Source organism: Ambystoma mexicanum, chromosome 10, assembly GCF_040938575.1.
Source record: "Ambystoma mexicanum isolate Mex_15411 chromosome 10, UKY_AmexF1_1, whole genome shotgun sequence".
Classification (NCBI taxonomy): Eukaryota; Metazoa; Chordata; class Amphibia; order Caudata; family Ambystomatidae; genus Ambystoma; species Ambystoma mexicanum.
In genome coordinates, this window is record NC_090932.1 from 194,254,338 (window position 1) to 194,272,519 (window position 18,182).

Below are 18,182 nucleotides of genomic sequence, written 5' to 3' on the forward strand. Positions count from 1 at the left end.
ACGCTAATAGATACACCCAACCCCAAGGGCACAGCATTGAAAGAGCAATGGGAGAAAGACTTGGGCACGGATATAACGGAGAAGGATTGGGAGAGAATACTGGGATACCCCAAAGAAGTATCGAGAAAGCATAGTTTCAAGCTGATACAATTGAATGTGCTGTACCGCACATATATGACCCTGCACAGGATAGCTACGTTTAATAAGGATGTGAGTCCACAATGCCCATGTTGCGGGGACGGGGAAGCAGATCTAATACACATGTTTTGGGTTTGTGTGCGTGTGCGGGGGTTTTGGGCACGCATAGAACAAGCCTGCAGAGAGGCCGGGATAGCAAGATATGTGTGGTCACCGAAGGAATGCTTGCTTGGAGCATACCCCAGTATCAGCAAATATAAACACGTGGTCAAGTTTAAGGACATGGCTTGCATATTGGCCAAGAGAACCATTGCCATGGCCTCGAAAACTGCTGGGGGGGGGCCACAATACGTAAAATGGCGCAGGGAGTTTGAACGGTGGGCTGAGGCAGAGACCAAGGTGTGGATGGAAGGGGCTAGCAGATTGGAGCCGGAGCGCAACGATAGGTATGTAGCCTGGAAGGCATTGGTTTGGGACATGTTCCACCCATCCGACAACAAACCCCCCTGAACATACCAGTCAAGAGAAGGGATGCTCACTTTTTGACCAGGCGGTCACCCTAACGCACCTAGCCGATAATGGCCATCCTCAGGACCCAAGGTGGGAAGGAAAAGATGGGCCCCGGACAATGAAGCGCTCGTTATAGGCACGGAGTAGGGCATATGTAGGAAGTTGTTTGTTAGTTGTTAACTGTTGTTATTAAACACGTTGATGTAAGTGCATGATGCGAATTGAAGACAGAACATTGAAATGCATGGCTGTACTTATATAAATGCCAATAAATAAATGAAGACCTATTGTGCACCGACCTCATGGAAGATGGCCGGATCATGTGCCGGGTTGGTGTCAAAGGGAAGGCTGAACTGAGATGTTGGTAAAGAGAAAGGCATTGAAGGGCATCCACTAGGGATGTAGGTGATTTTTCGAAAATATTTTACCTTATGAAGATTTCACCAAATTGATTTCACCGAAAAACGAAATTATCTTTTTTACTTTTTTCATTTTTTTTTTTTTTTATAATGCAGAGGGAGACCTTGGCTGCAGTTCCCTTGATTTCATGCAAATATCCACTCCCAGATCTGTCAATGTGTTTGTGTGTGGGTGGCACTAGAAGATTGCAACATGGAGTTCGGAGGGGGAGAGTTTGAAAAACGGAAAACTCAAAGACATTATGAAGAGTGAGAGGTTGAGGTGGTTTGTGTACCCAGAGAACAAGTGCAAAGGCTCTGCTATTTGGCCGCTGGATCACACTCTGTCCTTTTTGAATCCTTCAGTAAAAAGTTCTGCGGAAAATAGAAGAAAGACTTATGCAGAACTTGCCTGGCGAGTCTGGCCTCAGTTCTGGAGGCAATATATTCCTGGTGAATAAATTTGCTAGAGACGAGGTAGCAGTCTACACACCGTCAACACGGGGATGTTCTCAATAAAGACAGCTGTGTTTTCCTTCGACCTCAAGCAGGGAGATCCGGTGCCCAAAGGTATAGCTTCTCCATCCAGTCTAGTAAAAAGGCAAAAATACAGTGAGCAATGGGGGATTCCCGGGGAACGGAATCAGCAAAGCAATTGTGTGCAACATCCACACAGCATTGTTTAGACAGCCTAGAAGCTTCAATTTGAAGTAAACAGGACAGAGAAGAAGGCCTGACATCCAATTTGTGAACCTTTTCTACCGAAGGAAGGTAGGTACCAAGCCTAGCAAATAAGACAGAAACGCGACTCATTCAGATGGAAAAAACAAGACCCTACTTTCATTCAATCTGCGATTGGTCCTAAAGCCTGAATTGTCTTTACTGATAGGGTAAAAAGAGAGTCAGTAGAAAATATATTTATGTCACTAATCAGTCCAACAGTTCCTAGTCACCACACAGACATTTTCAGATATGACTCACTTCAAGTCAAGTTCGTTGCAACTCCGAGCGGAGGAAAGAGGTAATGCAGAAAACCTCTCTGCTCAAAGGAATTTTGAGAAATCCCCAGAACAATCATGGAAGGCACAGGAGGAACGTCTGGGAGATGTGGGTAGAAGAAGGAGCCCACACAGCAAAGAAACGTAGTAGACAAAGACGGGAGGCAACAAGCATCTCCAACAATAGTGACATGACGGCCTGGCAGGGTCAAACCAGAAGCGCTGCAAACTGCGTCCCTGCACAAGTATCCAAAATCTGTGTAAGGACCCAAAAACATTGTTCAAGCTGTAGAGAATGCACAAACACGAGACGTTGCACCACCTGGGTTTATCCCAAAATATTGGGAAAAAATATCGAATACATAGCTAGTGCTCATTTGGCCAATTACAAAAGATTGAATCTCATAATACCGAACAAGGAGAGTAGGGGTTGCGGGGGTGACCCCTATTTTGGTATTATGGGCTGCGGGGGACAAACAACCGAAAAGCTCGAATTACAAAATGCGAACAAGTGGGCTTTGCAATTTCGTAATTCAAGCTTTTTGTATTCTGTTTTTTAACGTAGAGCCCAATCAACCAGGCAACCATATTGGAAGATGAGAGCTGGTATGCAAAGGACGATTCACAGGCCTTCCCATCATTGGCTTTGCAGAAGCACTTCATTTGTGTTGCATTGACCACAAAGAAGTGGCATCCTGGTCATGTTCAGGATCCTGTTAAAGGCATTGCTCACCTGTGAATTGTTAGCAAAAGACATTGACCTGTAATGCAATGGTAAAGCCTCCAAACCCACAGACAATAAGCCTGGAAGTGTTTTTGTGCTGGGGAGTGGCATGCAGGTGACACGGATGGACAACGAGTGTGACAAGACAGGCAATACAGAATGACAGTTGCAGAAATGAGGAGACTGACGACCATGATGTGAGGTGGAAAAAACTTTGGCCACAAGCTTTATTTTAGTACAAGCCATGGTGCAAAAGAAAAACCAGCCATAACATCACATAAGGATAACAATACTATATTTTGGGGACAGAGGGAACAGGTGAGCGGGGGGCCCTAATCCCAATTAGGGGCCCGCTCGAGGCTGATCCCCGCCGCCATTCATATGAAAGCTTGTGACAATTGTTTGGCCACAGCGTGTGAGCTGTGACATGTTCATGATTGCTTGTCTTTGGAGCAGGTTCATCCTGCTTTCTCTTGTCCTTTCCAAGTGAGGTGGGGAGATGTGCGCTTGTGTGCCTTTTACTGATGTCCAACCTGACCAGGTTTAGCACTTGCGCCCTCTCTTGCTCACAGGGTGATTTTCGCTGAAGTTATGTCTCTTGATCCGTATTTCTTGATAGAACAAAACCCCGCGTTGTGAAGCCTTTCACTTGATCCTCCGCGGGATGTGTTCTTGGAGCCATTTTGATTTTTTGGTCATGTGTTTTGTACTTTTCCACGGATGGAGGCGTTTTAGCCTCTTGGTCCACTCTTTGGAGATGAATTTGGCACTTTCTCCACACATGATCCACTTGAGTTTTTGAAGCCCCCACGCTCCGTTTGCGGGCTAGTTCTTTCCTCGGGGGTGGGTTCTAGGAGCCTTACTAGGGTCTTCCCTGCTCCAGATCCCCTTGTGCTACGAGACCCCTTCTGCGCATTAGGCTGCTTGTTTTACAGCCGGGGTGGGTTCAAAGAGCCTTACAGGGTATTTTCCCTGCTCCCAATCCACTTGCATTGTGAGACCCCTCAGCGCTTAAAGCTGCTTGTTTTTACAGCCGGGGTGGGTTCAAAGAGCCTTACTAGGTTTTTACCCTGCTCCCGATCCACTTGCCTTGTGAGACCTCCTCCGCGCTTAGCGCTGCTTGTTTTTACAGCAGGGGTGGGTTCAAAAGAGCCTTACTAGGTTTTTACCCTGCTCCCGATCCACTTGCCTTGTGAGACCCCCTCAGCGCTTAGCGCTGCTTGTTTTTACAGCAGGGGTGGGTTCAAAGAGCCTTACTGGGTTTTTACCCAGCTCCCGATCCACTTGCATTATGAAACCCCCTCAGCGCTTGAAGCTGCTTGTTTTTACAGCCGGGGTGGGTTCAAAGAGCCTTACTAGGTTTTTACCCTGCTCCCGATCCACTTGCCTTGTGAGACCCCCTCAGCGCTTAGCGCTGCTTGTTTTTACAGCAGGGGTGGGTTCAAAGAGCCTTACTGGGTTTTAACCCAGCTCCCGATCCACTTGCATTATGAAACCCCCTCAGCGCTTGAAGCTGCTTGTTTTTACAGCCGGGGTGGGTTCAAAGAGCCTTACTAGGTTTTTGCCCTGCTCCTGATCCACTTGCGTTGTGAGACCCCATCAGCGCTTAAGGCTGCTTGTTTTTACAGCTGGAATGGGTTCAAAAAGAGAGCCTTACTAGAATGTTCCTTGCTCCCGATCCACTTGTGTTGTGAGACCCCTTCCGTGCTTGTGTTGTACTATTTTGCTGCTGGGGTGGGTTCTAAGGGCTTAGCTGGGAACTTCCCCCGTCCACGATCCACTTGTGTACCCCAGTGCGTTTATCTTGCATAAACAAAATTGTGAGAGGGTGGGTTCCGGAGCCTTACTAGGAACTTACCCTGCTCCTGATCCACTTGTGGTGAGACCCCCCCCTTTTGCATGCATGGAGGTGGATGCTTGAGGCTTACTAGTACATGTTTCTGCTCAAGTTCCTCTCTCCTTTTCACTTTTGTTATACCCCTAGGGCTCCCACCTGTATTGATGTTCTCTGGTGGATTCTGAGCGTCTGGGTCTTCTATAACTGTATTTTCCTGGAATATTAACTAATAGACAAAAAGACCCCCCGGTATTTTAAGAAGGCCCTTCTTGGAGTTGAATTCTTATGTTTATTTTTAGAAGTGAGGCGTTTTAGCCTCCCCTAATGCTATGATTGTGTTCCATTTTCTACCTGGCCCTCGCTATAGCTTTTCCTTACGGTTATTTGTAGGGTGGGAGGGATGGTTTTTTTAGACCTGCAGCCGTCCTGCTGCTGTTCGTGGCTGACGGGGAGGAAGCATGAGAAGGGCCGCCTTGCCCCCGCCAGATAAAGGCAAAATTCGGCCTGGGGGCAAGGCGGCCCCTTCTTTGAACTTCAAAAGGCCCCCGCTCAGCATCCGCAGGATGGGAAGGGGGGCCTTTGAAGTATGGAGGGCGAGGTGACAGGGGGCAGCGACGGCCGGTTGTCACCTGCCCCTCTCACCTCACCCTCCTGTCTTGGAGACGCGCTGTCTGGGTTCCCATTGTAAAGGGACCCAACAGCCCGACCCCATCATGTGCATGCTAAGTGGGGCAGCGCCAAAAGGCACTGCCCCACCGGACATAGCACAAACCCCCCACCTCCCAGCTTACGGCCCCGGGCCTCCCATCCGGGTGGGCCCGGGTGTATAAGCCTGGAAGTGTTTTTGTGCTGGGGAGTGGCATGCAGGTGACACGGATGGACAACGAGTGTGACAAGACAGGCAATACAGAATGACAGTTGCAGAAATGAGGAGACTGACGACCATGATGTGAGGTGGAAAAAACTTTGGCCACAAGCTTTATTTTAGTACAAGCCATGGTGCAAAAGAAAAACCAGCCATAACATCACATAAGGATAACAATACTATATTTTGGGGACAGAGGGAACAGGTGAGCGGGGGGCCCTAATCCCAATTAGGGGCCCGCTCGAGGCTGATCCCCGCCGCCACCCTGAGGGGATGCTGACCGGCGTCTCCCAGGTCCCCCCAAAATAAGAGCTTATGAATTAAGTACAGCCTCTGGCTGCCAGGGTCCAGAAAATATTCCTGGTGAAATGCCCATACCTTCAATGGACAGGTGAACCCTGTCATTGCAGAACATGGCCTGGTTGTGTACCGAGATCCCATGTTTAATAAATTTGAGGCCTGATAAAAAGGCAGAAATTGGCCACGGCTTTGTTCAGTTTGCGCTTAGAAATCTCCATGGCTTTGCTGCACTCTGCCTCATGCCACTGTTGGCGAGGGATGATTTCTGACCGCTTCACTTCTGTTCGAAGTCTTAGCATGCGTGCCAGGGATCTGAGGGCGGTGCCGATTTAAGCCAGAAAAACGTCCTGCCCAGCTGAGGCAAGTCATTGCCCCCGAAATGGGTGGGTGATGAGGAGAAAATCGGGGGGGGGGGGGGGGGGAGATAATATTAAATCAAGTATTTTCCTGATGTATCTTTTGTAAGCCCCCGATTCCAACCCCCACTCCCTTTTATGGCTTTCTCTTGCAACCCCCCCATCCAGGCTGAAGTGGCTGCTCCTTTCCTGAAGGAGTGGGATCCAAACTCAGTAGGATTCCGTCCTATAGCTATTATAGTCTTCCTGAGGACAGACCTCACCTGGAATCTACTGAGGGCAGACCCAAATTTGTGTGTGAATAATTGCCCCCCCCCCCCCGGCTGGGGCGCTTGTTCGTGAAGGCCCTGGTGCTGCAGATAGGGCAATATTCTGTTTCCTCAATGCGGTACAGGTTGATTATCCTCCCTTTTCCTAATTGGTCAGTTTTGGGCCTACACAGTTTCACAGCCCTACCTCTGATCCTGTGTTTTTGAAGGCTATCTCGCTGATCCTGAACGCCCCAGAGTAGTTGAGTGTGAAGGCCGCTCTAAATAGTGAGCTCTCGAAGGCATTGTTGCATACTGCAGGGAGGGTGTCTAGCAGAATTTTGTAATTTAGCAAAATTGAGGGGGCGCCTGGTGTCTGTCTTTCCCCCTTCCATTTTGGACCAACCGTTGAGAGCATATCTGGTTAGTGCGCCGTGGGTGTGGTCGGGTGCCACCGCTAATCTAGTGTAATATGAAACTGCTGCCAGAATGGGAGAGCTGTGACCGGCTGGCTGGCGGGGGTTGCCTTGGATGTGTCCATGGTGGCCCAAACCTCTTCTGGAACTGCTGTCCTCCTGGCTTCTGCCTGTGGGTTTAGTGCCTTGCAAGTGGAGAACTGAAAAAACGGGACAGAGCGTCAGCGGCCTTATTATCTTTGCCTGCAATGTGCCGCCCAATTATTACCATGTTATTTTCCAGGGTGTGTTTTTGTCATTTCTCTCAACACTTTTAGCACCAGAGGGCAGGAGGCAGCACCCTTGTTTAACATGTGTACAACCGCCATGTTGTCTGACCGTGTGACCAGTTCTGTGCTGGCCAACAAGTCCCCCCCTTAAATAGAGTGCCATCCATTATGGGGAATATCTCTAGCAGTGTGATGTTCCTGGACCAGCCCCTCCTCTGCCAGCAGGGAGGCCAGTGCTCAGCGCACCACTTGTTACCAAAACATACCCCAAATCATTTGCTGCCAGCCGCATCTGTGAACAAGGACCTTTTGTCTGCTCCATTCATGGTTTTGCGCCATATCACCTGGCCATTAAAACTGTTAAGAAATGATTCCCATATGGCCATGTCTAGTGTTATTTCTTTGCCCAATCTGATGTGGTGATGTGGCTTAGTAACCCACCCTCATTTTTAATTCCACGTTCCTGTTAAAGATCCGGCCTAGGAACATGATTCTGGTAGCAAAATTGAGCTTCCCAGCAAGGGACTGTATTTCCCGTAGCGTCGCCTATTCCCTGCCTGTCATCAACCTTATTGTCTTTAGAAGGTCCTCTATTTTGTCTTATGGGTAGGCAGCATTCCCTCTTGGAAGAGTCAATCTCTATGCCTAAGAATGACAGGGTGGTGGTGTGTCCTACCGTCTTCTCAGGCGCCAGTGGAACCCCTAATGCCTGCCTGGTTTCACTGAATAACTTAATGGATGCGCTGCATATGGGAGACCCTGCTGGACCAGTGAAGAAGAAATCATCTAGATAGTGTACCGTTCTGGCTCTAGGCGTGGCCTGTTGGAGTACCCTTTGTAGGAAAGAACCGAACTGTTCAAAGTAGGCACACGCGATGGCGCAGCCCATTGGGGGAGGGAGGGGGGGGGGGGGGGGCGTTTATCAAAACAGAATTTGTTGTCAAAATGGAAACACAGCCACTGGTAGGTGTTCTTGTGCACAGGCGGCAGCCTGAATGCTGACTTAGTGTCGGCTTCCGCCATGAGAGCGTGTCTACCTGACAGTTTTACCAAGCCAACCGCATCTTGCACGCGGCTGTAAGATACAGTAGCCTCAGTGGCAAGGATGACAACATTGAAAGAGCTTCCAGGTGAGTGAGATAAATGGTGGATCGTCCTACACTCCCCCTGCTGTTTCTTGGGCACAAAGGCCAGGGGGAAGCATAAAAAACTCAATGAAAGGAGGGTGTTGGAAGGGACCCTCAATCCTCCCTAGTATTGGCTCTTTACCAATTTATTCTCTTATTCTGTTGCCTAGGGAAGAGGCAGATTTTAGGTTTTTGGGTATAGTGGGAGCTCCCTGGCCCTTGAATGGGATCTGAAATCCATCCTTGAAGCCCTGACCCAAGAATTATCTAGCTACAGGGCCAGGGTAGTTCTCTAACATTTTTATTAGTTGGTCCATTTTTTTGGTGAGGCCCCCATTTTATAACTAATACATGTTTTTACCCTCTGAGGCTTTTGGGCTGGGCCTGGAAGGAGAGGCTTTTGTGCAGTCGTTGCTGCTGTGGTCACCATTGCATGTGCTGTATTGGTGCTTGTATCTGCACTCAGTGCCCTTGTTGCATGACCCTCTGTTGCAATACCGGCAGGTCCCCGGGGTGCTCCCTTTGCCCCCCGTGCTGCGGTTGCCAAACTGCCCTAATTCTGCCCCACTTTTTGCCCCCTTGGGGGCGGTCTTCGAAACGGGAGTTTGTTTTTGTTGGCATTTGCACTGTCTTGTTGTGACCTATGCTGGTTATGCTGCCTGTTTCAATCCCTTCTGTTGTTTTTGCTGCTCTTGGTCCTTATTATTCTGAGCAGAGCACACTGAGCTGAGTTTTCTTTTAAGGCATGGGAAATATACAGTTTGGGGTCTTCCCCTCCCCAGCCTAGGTCAGGGAATCTCTGCCTCTCCTTCCTGAACTCCCTGTCGTAGTTCAGCCATGATTTCTGCCCAAAGGTATTGTGGATCTCTAGGATTCTATGGTGGTAGGCAATCAATGCGGTGCCCTCTTCTGGGAATTTTTTTAAGAGGATTGGTGACAGGATTTGAAAAGAGGCCTCCCAATTCTGAATATTCTTTTCCAGGGTGGGCCTCTTTTCTCTCGCTTTTTCTTCCTCTTTCTTATCCCTTTTTGAAATGCCAAAACCTAATTCTTCATATTCCAATAGGCAGAAAATGTCAATAAATTGCTTTTTCCATATCTTTCTCTTAATTTTCCGCTCAATGTGCCATGCAAAGGTCTTCTTTAGGCTTCTATTTACACTTTTGCCGGCAGTGCGCCTCCCATATTTAGTCATATGAGGGGTTGGAGACGGTACATCATGGCTAGGCCCAACCCATGCTTTGAGGTGGCCCTGGTCCTCCTCGCCCCCCGATTCCGACTCTGTGTCTGTGCTGTCACTCTCGCTGCTGGAGCTGCTCGAGTCATCCCTGTGCCTCCTCTTTTTCCCAGCACCCGCACCCTTATGCCATTTTAAAAATTGTTCAAGCATAGGCCCCAAATCATTGCTTTTCACAGTACCTGATTTTGCTTTTCTTTTGGTGCCTGGGTGGGTGTCTGAAGAGGCGGGCATGCTGCGGACGTCAAGGCGCTGCTTCTTCCTAGCTGGCTGCTCCCTTTCTGCTGGTTCCTCCTCACCATCGACCTCCTCTTCCAGGGCGTCTGCGTCATCCTCATTGAGACTGGTGGATGCGAGCTCTGCCATTCTTTCCTGCACCACATCCATGCCATGAACGGCTTCCGCTGCTTTGGCCCATTCCAGGAGTAATGTGTCTTTCAGGGATAAGGCGTTGGCCATCTCTTGCCTGTTTGGGTCTCTGCGTGCTGGTTCGTAAAGGGTTGTCCTAGTGTTTCCCAACTTGCTGTGTGGGTCAGGGTCCTCTTACCCCCTTATTGTAGTTCGCAGGCGAGGTAAAATGCTGTGGCTCTCACTCAGTCTCCTTCTAGTGCAGGTCAGTCGATATGTGCGTCTGCGGCGAGAAATTAAAAAATTGCTTTGCCCAACTATAATTTCTGCACCCTCTCTGGGGCTCGAACCAATGTCCTTGAAAGCTTGAGACTGATGCTCTCCTTGCAGTGCTAAGGAGACTCTGCTGCAGCAGGCCTGCTCACTCCCTGTGTTGTGCTCGAGGACCCTCCTTTGGGCTCTGTTCGCTCCTTGTGCGGCCGTTTACTGCCGTGCAGACCTCCTCGAGCACTTCGGCAACCTGCCTCTTTTTTCAGTGTCCTCCCAGAGCCGGAGAGAAATTTAAAACCTGTTTGGCAAAATATAAATTCTAGCGCCCTCTCCGGGGCTTGAACCAATGTTCTTGTGCGCCTGAGACCGATGCTCTCCCAGCCGTGCTATGGAGGCTCTGCTGCTGCAGGCCTGCTCAGTTCTTGTGTTGAGCTCGTGGACCAGCCTTCTTTGTGCTCCGCGAGCTCCGAGCTGCGCGGACGTTCACTGCCGTGCAGACCTCCTCGAGCACTTCGGCAACCTGCCTCTTTTTTCCAGTGTCCTCTCAGAGCCGGAGAGAAATTTAAAACTTGTTTGGCCAAAAAAGAAAAATAAATACTTTCTAGTGCTCTCTCTGGGGCTCGAACCGAAGTCCTTGTATGCCGGAGGCAGACACTCTGCTTGCAGTGCTACGGAGGCTCTGCTGCTGGAGCTCTGTTCACTTCTTGTGATGTGCTCGAGCTCCGTCTGTAGCTGCTCACTGCTGTGCAGACCTGCAGCCGTCCTGCTGCTGTTCGTGGCTGACGGGGAGGAAGCATGAGAAGGGCCGCCTTGCCCCCGCCAGATAAAGGCAAAATTCGGCCTGGGGGCAAGGCGGCCCCTTCTTTGAACTTCAAAAGGCCCCCGCTCAGCATCCGCAGGATGGGAAGGGGGGCCTTTGAAGTATGGAGGGCGAGGTGACAGGGGGCAGCGACGGCCGGTTGTCACCTGCCCCTCTCACCTCACCCTCCTGTCTTGGAGACGCGCTGTCTGGGTTCCCATTGTAAAGGGACCCAACAGCCCGACCCCATCATGTGCATGCTAAGTGGGGCAGCGCCAAAAGGCACTGCCCCACCGGACATAGCACAAACCCCCCACCTCCCAGCTTACGGCCCCGGGCCTCCCATCCGGGTGGGCCCGGGTGTAGGAGCCGCGCAAAAAGGAAATAGATGCCCACAATGAAATCCAGTGGAACTGAGCAGTAAACCAGTGAATGGAAAGCCAGCATCTTAAAGGGACAGCGTACCACTCCACTAGCTTGCTGGTGGAACATGCAGTCCCGACATTAGCGTAGCCTCGGATCTTTTCCAGAGCTAGTAACACAGGCACATACAACATGATACCTTACCAGCCAACACGCGAGTGTGCCGTCTTCGCCCCAGGCAGCATTCTCCACGATCCGCATTAAAACATGTCGCAGATCCTCCACCTTTTACGGGCAGAACAAGTCCACGCTTCCTGGCCTATGAAATGGCTTCGGATCCGACGCGCAGGCGCTCTGCACAGGAATGATACCCGCGGTGACAAGCACGCAGCGTTTCCACAATAACCACGAGAAGGTGCGTGACCCTACTCTTTCAGCCCAGATGCGACCTTTGAGGAAATACCTTGTGCTTTGCACGTTTGCTGTCCCATTATTCCTGTAATGTGAAAAGTAAACGAAAGACACGCCCGTCCCATGCAAACTGGCAGCACAGGGTGAGCCCCGCACGGATTTCAGAAATCACTTGAAAGAACATGAACACAAATAATGCTGGTAAAACAAGTTCATGGCACTTTGTAGACTGAGCAACAAAAGAAAAAACCCCTACAACTTTCCTGCCAGAAACCTTTCCCCGGGGAAAAGCACACAGTTCAGGGACACAAACACTCCAAACTGTGTTGGACAATGAACAAAAGCACACACGGTCCCCTAATGATGCAAAGTAAATCCCCTAGTCGTCCACATCTCCTAATGTGTTGCCATGGTGACGCCTGCTAGTGAAAGATCAGCATTTATCACAGCACAGAGGTATCACGTGCTGGCATGCACTCTGCACTTCTCTCAGTGCTCAGGTAATACAGTCATATTTACCCTGGAGGGCAGAGGCACGTTGCCCTAGTGATCAAACACACAGCATGTTAATAAGTGGGCACCCCAATGACTAGGCGTATGTGGTATTGGTGATCAGGTACTCAATAGCTCAGTGATTAATAATACTGTGCTCTGGTGATCAGACAAGTGTTGCCCTGGTGATCAGGCACACGATGCCCTGATGATCAAACACACAGCATGTTCATGGTTGGGCACCCCAGTGAGTAGGAAAAAGTATTATTGGTGATTAGGTACTCAATATCCTGGCGATTAAGAATATTGTGTTCTGGTGATCAGACAAACATTGCCCTGGTGATCTGGCACTAGATGCCTCAAATAACGTGACTCCTGGAGGCAGCATGTACTTTCTCGGGAAGCTCCTGCATTAGGTTACATCAGGTCAGGAACAGTATGAGTGCATATATAGGGTATCAGGGTATGAGGACAAGAGCTCGCTGGCTCCCACCACCCAAGCTTACATTTCCGAGTGCCTGTGTGTGGAACCTTCACTCCCAACCAAACATTCTCAGCATGCACGAAACATTCCCTCGATGACATCACTGAGACAGACAGACAAGAGAGATAAGATACAAAAATGCCCTTTTAATAATGCCAACCTTTCGGAAGTATCAGGAACTTAATGCCCCGTTGTTCAGAAAAACAATTTGGCCTCATTATGACAATGGTTGTAGCCGCGCTGGTAAATACCGGCACGGCTGCCGCTTGAGTCATGAAATTACCAGCACCCGGCAATGGGCAATTAACGGCTCATTCTGGTCCCCGCCAGACCCGGTAATTGCCCATTGCCGGGTGCCGGTAATTTTTACTCCCCATTCCCTTTGAGACCCATAGGTCTCAAAGGGAATGGGGAGGCCGTTAGCACAGGCACCGTTAATAGCGGTGCCGGTGCTACCGCGTAGGTCTGCTCGTGGGTGTCGTTCTGCCCGGCAGGTCAGACCTGCCGGGCTGACAGGCACCCGAGAGCAAACCTCGTATTTTGCTGGTCCGGTAAAAACAGTACCGGCAAGCTTACCGGTACAGTTGCTACCGGCATGGCAACCTTGTAATGAGGTATAAATAATATGTGAGGGAATGACAAGGGCAGTCAGCAGTACCAGCACGCTGTGCTGGAGATCGAGTATTTTTTCCGGTTTCATCATTGGAGGCGTGTGCTCAGAGGTGTGTCCCGAGCCCTCCACTCTACATACCCTCAGTCTTCCGCGAAGTGGACCGCGAAGGGACTGACAAGGGCAGTCAGCAGTCCGCGGGCCCGCGTGACCGCGTGCTGATCCAACTCTGAGACATTTTTCATAAAGAGCCACTGTTCCTCAGGCCCGGCGGATGGCTGCTTTGGACGAATCCGTAAAGCGGAAACCTGGGTTGGAAGACCTGGACAAGCGCTTGCTAAGAAACGGCAAACCTCGCCAGCCGCCGACCCATAACAAGGACCATGTAACCTCGCCGGAAAGCGTGGAGCAGTTGGCTACTCAGAGGCTTCAATGGATTTCCCGCATTAAACACGCGAGCAAAATGATTCAGGCAAATACAAATCGCCCAGCGGAGCTTAACGAAGTAAGTGACTTCATGTTTCCCCCGATTGAATCCCTGGGCTTGGAGGGCACACCGTCTCTGACAGTGCCGACTGCAGAACACGATCAAACTATCCCTCAAGAGGCCATCTCAATAACGACGAGCCCCGCGTCTACCTACACACTTCCCTCCCCTCTACCCAATACGGAGGCCCAAGGTCCAGAAACAGGGAGGGGAAGCCCGACAAACCCGGAGTTGTTCCCACTGTTTGGTGAGGGAGCGCAAGAGGCCACGCCCGAGCAGCCCACGACCCCCACACGGGACGTGGAGGGGGGGGGAAAGCCAGTCACCGTCCTGCTTTTTGGACTCCCTCACGGAGCAAGCAACGCACACGGGCGGCAGGAAAATACCCCGGACAGACCCAATCCCGCTCTCACTCCCGGGGGAGTCAGTAGTGATCATGATACACAACACAGAGGGAGTAGCGGCAGTGGAGGATTTAAGAACACCACCGGGACTAGTCGCCCCACTTTCCTCCCCCCAATCGCTGTTCGAACTTGCTGGTGAGGAGGGAAGGGACGAACATCGGGGGTTGGAGATTGTGGGGATTGCCCTGGAAGAGGGGGGTACCCAACCCTCTGCTCCCCGCTCTCAGTCGGGAATTCCGAAGCCCAGCTCCTGCCCAGCGAAAAAACATCCATTTTTACCCAGTACATCCCCCCCACCCTTACTCGGTGAGGTTGATGCAACAGCAAATGCCAATGAGATTCCGAGCAACTTGCCGAAACTTTCGGGAGGCTCTCAAAAGATGTCCTCTCGTAGAACGGTCAGGGCCAAACCCCCGTATAAAAGAGGACAGGGGAGGGGTAAAAAACATCTGATCCCTCATTGTATGTCAACTCTGAAAGAGTTTTTTGGGAAAAAAATACGAACGGAGAGTGAAGGATACCAAGATGTATCAGATGCAGAGCTTTTGGCCATAGTTGAAGATAGAGCCATACTCCCCTCAACCCTGAACTTCCCTGTTAAGATGACCGCATCCTTAGAGAAAGCGGTTAATAGTGCTTCACACTTAACCGCTCAAGCGAGTCGGAGTCCAAATTTAACAAACACGGGATCAGAAGCTGTAATGGGGAGGGACATACTACAACCGGTTAATGGTGCTGGAACTTGTGATCTGTTGGACAAGACGACTGTTTCAACTCAGCCGCATACCGAGTTAGACGCTGGAAGGGGGACCTCGGGAAGTGCCACTTTGGTTACTGGCACCCCACGCTCCATTAATAAACAAATAGAGGGATTGGGGCTGTCAGGAACCCTAGTGGGAGAGCCACACCCGCCCCTGGCTCCGGTTAATGGCCCCCCTGCGCTGCCCAAAATGACCGTCCCCTTTTATCCTCGACCTATGGAGTGCAGCTTGGAACCGCACATTAGAGGGGAGGGCCCTCCGTATGAGGAAAATCCGAGCCACCCCAAAGAACGGGGCTCTCCGACGCCCCTCAGTTGTCAAGGTGAACCTCCTCCTAGCCAAGTGTCTGAAACTCCCTCGCAAAAAGAGGATCTTATGTCTATTCTAGCTACAGACACTATCGCGTTGGCACCGTTTGGGAAATTATATGAAGCCATCAGCGATACTTTAAAAGATCAAACCACTCTGATCGCACATATGCATACCAAACTGAATTTCCTAGAGGGGTTCATTACAGCTTTTCAACAGCACAAAGGCGATGTCATGGAAGGTTCGAGTGTGGGGAGCAAATCCCTGTCAGTGGACCAGCTACCAACCGACCACTCGTGCTCTGGAAACAGGCCAGAAAACGCTCAGGGGACACAACCGACCGATCGACCTTGCTCGAGAGAATCCCCTGAGACGAATCAAGGTCTCGAGTCCGGCCGGGAGATAGAGGTGGGCACTTGGCCCACTGACAGACCACTACCTTTGGCGAAAAGTGCAACACAGACGGAACTCCGCTCAAAGGGGGGCCAGTCTTTGAATGAATCGACTGGTAAACCAGGAAGGAAAAATGGATCAGTTGCATTTGCCCTCCCAGAAAGTGCAGCGATCCAATCAGTCGCGAAACCAATAGACTTCTCCAAAATGAAAATCCCGTCTACCTTTGAAATATTCCAACACAAAGGCCAAAGTGAACCGGTCTGTAAGGGCAAAAAGGCTTCAAAACATAAGCCCCCTCAACAGCCCGCACAAAAAGACAAAACAGAGAGCAGAGGTCAAAGTAACCAAGAGAAACCTACCCCACCAATACAAAATCGCCAAGTTTTCAAATTAAAACCCTCGGATAAGACGCAGAAGGCCTTACGGAGTCCTGAGAGGTCGCGAGAGGATTCTTGGAACTCACTTGACCTAATGAACATGAGTACTTACACGGTCGAGGATTCAGAATCAGAAATTCCGCAAGCGCTGAATCAAAAAAGAAAAAAACCGGAAAGTCGCGAAAACAGAGAAGCAGAGGAACCGAAATCAAAGGCTCTGCTCCTTGATTCTCCCTCGACCTCGCCGCGAGCGTTGGAAAAAACTACTTCGCCACAAAAAAGAGCAAGTAGGAACTTGGGACAATTGCGGGGTAAGGGGCATCAGGGGAGAAATCAAGGTGAAGTCCACCCCCGAGACCCTCAGCAAAGATCGCGCTCTCCAGGGGAGAAGAACCCTTGGGTTCAACATGACAGAAAAAAGGATAGGAGCCCAGCAATGGACAAACCTAAATGCCAGTACAGAACCAGGGCTCATGCTCCGTCGGGAACACCAGGCCGGCGGGTTGATGGAGCCACCCGTTCTAACCACTCTCCTCCGCCTAGACAAAGGAATACGACGACAAGAACTTTTAATTTGCAAAGAATACATGATAGACAGGACAGTTGGACACTGAACTGCAAAGCTCTATTCAAACTGTTTCATGAGAGCCGGTTGTCTCATATCGATGTTACAAAAGACATAAAAATCTTGGAACCGAATCCTAACGGAAGAAAAGATAGTTCGTTCCTACATATAGGATCGAATTATATTCAAGAACAAATCTGGAAAGCAAGAGACAAATTGTACAATCTTGGCTTCGATCTGTCAAATGCGGGGGAGGGCAAAACACCGTCTGTGCCCCCGCAGGAGCGGTCTTACTATCGATCTAGACAGCAGGAACCTGATCGAGGCTCTCTGCCGCACAAGATTCCTACCGGGGAACAAGCTCCCAGTAAATATGTCGAAAACCGGATCCGGCGCAAATTTAACATCCTGAACACTCGACGGGATGTGAATAGGAGAGTGAGTTCGGAGAGGGATCTCTCACCGGCATCACACCCGACATGTAACGCAACTCACAGAATCTTTCCACGCATTGATCAAACAGATGAGACAACGAAGCACGGCAGAAGCTTATCGGGAAAAATTGACCCGGTTGCAGAGGGAACAATTTACAGCAGGCACTCCCAGAAATCCCAAGTCAGAAGGCAGTAGCCACCAGAGGGGCCTCCCGGCGATTCCTTCAGGAAGGCATGGGCTTCTATGGAACCCCCAGAAGTATCATTGAAACTAGGATCGTGGAATACCAGAGGCTTTGCTCACTTAACTGTCACATCAGACGTTAACTTTGGGAGTTTCGACGCCTTATGTCTGCAGGAAACATGGCTAATTGAGCCACCCACTTCAGACGGTTTCCAAATGGCACATTCACCGGCTCAAAGAAGCGAGAGGGGCAGACCGAGATCTGGCCTTATTACTGCCATAAGAGTGGGCTCTGGCTTATCATTGTCAAAGACACTTTTGGCCTCAGAATTCATTCTGGCGACGCTCTTGGAGTGGGAAAAGAAGGAAGGTTCTTCGGAGCCGAATCAAAGTGCAGAGATTCTTTTGATCAACGCCCACTGGAACCCAAAGCGAGTGACCAACGACTATTTTCTCGCTCAAATTGAGACTCTAATAGATGACTTTCTGATAACATCTACCTCCAGCGACGTGATTATCGCCGGAGACCTGAATACTGATCTAACCTTCCACTCCAAAGTGCTCCAAAGTAGAAACAATATGTGGCACAACCTTCTAAACGCAAGAGAGATGTACATCCTCAAGCAAAAGGATGTGAAGAAGCTCAAAGCCATCCCAACTTGGGAGAGAGAGGATCAAGCGGCAATTATAGACTACATACAGGTTTCGAGAAGCCTATTGCCATTGCTCACATCCTTTACAACTACCAGGACGCAACATAGCGACCATAACTTGCTCACCTTCTCGTGGTATTCACGGAGAAGAGAGGCGGTTTACGACGCTCAGAACCTGGAAGTAAATCAGAGCGGGATAAGGCTGAGACTGTCAGAAGTAGCCATTGCCAACATAACCACCCAATATAAGGCACGATCGCTGGTTGACCATTTATGCCCGGAAGGACGGATCGAATACTCGCCCCTTCTGACAGTGTACCATCGGAAAAAAGGAGCGTTGAAGCAAGAAAACAAGGTCCCACTCCATACTTACAATGAACAGCTAGTTGCCCGAAGAAAGGGGGTCAGAAAA

At 50.1% G+C, this 18,182-nt stretch overlaps 1 protein-coding gene across 4 annotated transcripts in view; it reads right to left on the reverse strand.

Moving 5' to 3' along the window:
- SORBS3 (sorbin and SH3 domain containing 3) overlaps nucleotides 1-18,182 on the reverse strand; it is a 683,012-nt gene that overhangs the window by 566,412 nt on the left and 98,418 nt on the right. For 2 of the 4 annotated variants that reach the window (XM_069617705.1, XM_069617709.1), the window contains exon 1: nucleotides 11,408-11,539. The exons of 1 other annotated variant lie outside the window; for it this stretch is intronic. The gene's annotated coding sequence lies outside the window, so the exon portion shown is untranslated. Of the gene's footprint in view, nucleotides 1-11,407; nucleotides 11,540-18,182 lie in introns of those variants that run through there. One more of the 4 variants, XM_069617712.1, reaches the window with a different exon arrangement.